Genomic DNA, 4,368 nt, shown 5'->3' on the forward strand with positions numbered 1-4,368 from the left:
CTTCTAGTGTATTCTGTGCACATAATAGGTGTGTCCGTCACCAGTGAAGATGCCAACAGGAAAAGTTGGTGCACTCTAACTAGCTAAGTTATCAGAAAAAAGGCACTGTGCTAAAGGAAGGCAGCCAAATATGGGCAAACCCTAGGGCTAGGAACAGTGGAAACTACCTATATGCTGAAAATGGGCTAGGGGAAGAGATGGTTGCCAGACTTCAGAAGAAGCCCAGCTGGGTTGTAGCTGTAGCTGTAGCTGTAGGACAGCTGACAGTGGTGGCTTTTGCCAGGATGGTGTTGCCTAATCAATCAATAACTCCATCCAGAGAGGGAGCTACGACAGAAGTCAACAGATTTTTTTCAAAAAGGTACAGAAACTAACTATTTTAGGATTTGCAGACCATATGGTCTCAGTTTCAACTACTTAACTCTACTGGTTGAAGGGTGAAACCATCACAGACAATACTCAATCAAAAGAGTATGTCTGTGTTCCAATAAAACTTTATTTATAAAAACAGATTTCAAGCTAAATATGACAAAATTATCATAGTCTCAGATCAAATAACTGTAACTTCTCCTGCTTTCCGATTTCTTGTTAAACCTCTTTCCCTAACATAAAGCGAGGAGAATTCCAGTAGACCCAAAAGGTCAACCTTCCAAAAACAGAGCAGGTTGAGAAGGGACTGAAGCTCTGGAGGGTTCAAAGGAGCCCAGCCAGCCCAGAAAGCATTCAGTAAGTGTTTTCCATGACTTAATCTATGGTTGGACTGTGGATTGTGGCTTGCTCATGGAAGAACTATCAAAATTCTGTTCCTGGATGAACAAAGCTGAAAAAGACAAAGGTAGTCTGCTTCTTTCTTGCTTAATGTGGGAATCTGCTGCGTGGCCTGCCACCACCCCTGTGAAACATTAACCCAGCGAGAATCACCTGTGATTCCAAAGTACTGTTCAAATGCATTTAATATTCAGGAATTTTAGAATATATGCTCATGATAAATGTTGTTCCTTGAAAAGGTAAATTTCAAATGCCTTGGTTGCAGTGGCATTTGTTGTAGTAAGTCAGAGAGGGCTCATAAATCTCTTCACATTGAAAAGAGGAAAAAATATGTCTCAGATAAACCCAAGTCAACTTCCATAGTCTACTCCGCAGATTCCTCCAAACGGAAAACCCACCCCTTCTATCATGTGATGACCACTCCTGAAACTGGAAATCTTATTTCTAGGTTACTGGAGGGCCCTCCCTCTTACTACTTTTTTTGATTTTTTTCTCTTTCCAAGAAGAGAGATCAGAGGGAGAAAGGATGGGGGTTGGGAGGATGTTGTGGGGTTTTTTGTTGTTTTTTCTTCTTTTCAGTGGAAAACTTACCACCTCAGAAAAATAATCTCGACACAGAACAAGGTCACAGCAAGAAGCAGAAAACGAAGGTGGAGAAAATATCTCTAACATTGAATTAGATCAGAGGATAACTGCCATTGGAATTGCTCCCCAGAAACAGAAGCAATAGAATTTGAAAGGAACAAAAAAGAACATCAGAGAAGGACAGCCCCACTGGATGGCGTATTGTACGACAAAGACCATGTCAGGCACGAGATTTTCAGTTCTTTTCATCGAATACTTTTTAGCATCCTTAAGTGCCTAAAACAAGACACGGTAAGAACCTCAAAAGAGAAGGCTTTACTAAACTAACACAGGGAGGTAGAGGTGGTGTGCCATGGAGTCGGTTCTGATTCATAGCAACCCTGCATAAGGTTTCTGAGGCTGTAAAATCTTTATGGGAGCAGAAAGCCTCATCTTTCTCCCACGAGATGGCTGGTAGTTTTGAACTGCTAACCTTGAGGTTAGCAACCCAACTCATAACCACTATGCTACCAGAGCACCTTAAACACAGCAATAACCACAAGAAAATTGCAAAATGTTTCTTGGTTGTTTTGTATACATAAAACTGTTTTGTAAAAACAGTTAAAAGAAACACTTCTCCATCCTAAGAAGCTAAATGCCTAAACTGCTGAAGATGTATCAACACAGTTGTTGTTAGATGCCTCTGAGTCGGTATGACTCATAGCAACCCTATGCACAACAAAATAAAACCCTGCCCAGTCCTGGGCCAACCTCACTATTGTTGCCATGCTTGAGCCCATTGATACTGCTACTTGGCCAATCCATCTCGCTGAGGATCTTCCTCTTTTTCTCTGACCCTCCACCTTACCAAACATGGTATCCTTCTCCAGAGACTGGTTCCTTCTGAAATATGTCCAAAGTATGAGAGACGAAGTTTGGCCATCTTGGCTTCTAAGGAGCACTCTGCCTGTACTTCTTCCAACACAGATCTGTTGGTTCTTTTAGCAGCCCATGGCACTTTCAATATTCTCCTCCAACACCATAACTCAAAAGCATCAATTCTTCTATGGTCTTCCTTATTCACTGTTCAGCTTTCTCATGTGTATGCGGTTATTGAAAATACCATGGCTTGGGTCAGGCTCATAGTCCTTAAACTGACATCTTTGCTCTTTAACACTTTAAAGAGGCCTTGTGCAGCAGATTTGCCTAATGAAATACGTCCTTTAATTTCTTGACTGCTGCTTCCATGAGTGTTGATAGTTGCTTCAAGAAGAATGAAGTCCTTGACAACTTCAATCTTTTCTCTGTTGATAAGAATGTTGCTTATTGGTCTAATGGTAAAAAAAACAACAACAAAAAAGACTTGTTTTCTTTACACTGAGATGCAATCCATACTGAAGGCTGTGCTCTTTGATCTTCATCAGAAAATACTGTAAGTCCTCTTCACTTTCAGCAAACAAGGTTATATCATCTGTATATCGCAGGTTGTTAAAGAGTCTTCCTCTAATCCTGATGCCATGTTTTTTCTTCATATAACCCATCTTCTTAGATTATTTGCTCAGCATACAGATTGAATAAGTATGGTGAAAGAGTACAATCCTGTCTTAATTTTAAACCATTCAATGTTCCCATCTTCTTTCTGTTTGAACAACTGCCTCTTGGTCCATGTACAGTTTCCTCATGAATACAATTAAGATTTCCAGAATACTCATCCTTCATAATGTTGTCTATAGCTTGTCATGATCCACACAATCAAAAGCCTTTGCATAGTCAATAAAGCACAGGTAAACATCTTCCTGGTATTCTCTGCTTTCAGCTAAGATCCATCGGACATCAGCAATGATATCCCTCATTCCACGACCTCTTCTGAATCCGGCTTGAACCTCTGGAAGTTCTCTATCAATGTACGTTTGCAGCTGTTTCTGTATTATCTTTAGTAAAACTTTACTCGCATGGGATATCAAAGATATTGTATTGTCTGATGATTTCTGCATTGTGTTGGGTCATCTCTCTTTGGAATGGGCACAAATATTGATCTCTTCCAATCATTCGGCCAGATAGTTGCTTCCAAATTTCTTGGCATAGATGTGTGAGTGTCTCCAGTGCCACCTCATTTTCTTGAAAGATTTCAATTTTTATCCAATCAGCTCCTGAAGCTTTGTTCTTTGCCAATTCCTTCAATGCACCTTGGACTTCTTCCTTCAGTATAATTGACTCTGGATCATATGCCACCTCTTGAAATGGTTGAACATCAACCATTTCCGTTTGGTTCAGTAACTCTGTGTATTTCTTCTATCGTCTTTTGATGCTTTTTGCAGCATTCAATAATTTGCCCAGTGAATCTTTCAATAATAAAAGTCAAGGCTTGAATTTTTCTTCAGTTCCCCTAGCTGGAGAAATGCTGAATGTGGTCTTCCTTTTTGGTTTTCTGACTCCAGACCTTAGCACATTTCGTTGTAATATTTGACTTTGTCTTCTCAAGCTGCCCTTGAAATTTTCTGTTCAGCTCTTGTACCTCCTCATTTCTTCCAGCATGTTTATGCTGGATAGCAAGTTTCAGTGCCTCTTCTGACATCCATTTTTATTTTTTCCTTCTTTCTTCTCTTCTTAATGACTTTTTGCTTTCTTCATGTACGATATCCTTGATGTCATCTCACTCCTCTTCTGGTCTTTGGCCTTTAGTGTTTACTGAATCAAATCTGTTCTTCAGATGATCTCTAAATTGAGGTGAGATATATTCAAGGTCATATTTTGGCTCTCGTTGACTTGTTTTCATTTTCTTCAGTTTGAATTTGCATATGAGTAATTGATGGCCTGTTCTACAATCTGCCCCTGGCCTTGTTTTGACAGATGATATAGAGCTTTTCCATCATCTCTTTCCACAGATGTAGTCAATTTGATTTCTGTGTATTACATCTGGTGAGGTCCATGTGTATAATCATCTCTTACGCAGTCTAAAGGAGGTATTTGAAATGAACAAATCATTTATTTTGCCAAACTCTATCATGTAACCTCCAGCATTGTTTCTATCACCAA

The sequence above is a fragment of the Chrysochloris asiatica genome, unplaced genomic scaffold, assembly GCF_000296735.1.
Source record: "Chrysochloris asiatica unplaced genomic scaffold, ChrAsi1.0 scaffold00032, whole genome shotgun sequence".
Lineage (NCBI taxonomy): Eukaryota > Metazoa > Chordata > Mammalia > Afrosoricida > Chrysochloridae > Chrysochloris > Chrysochloris asiatica.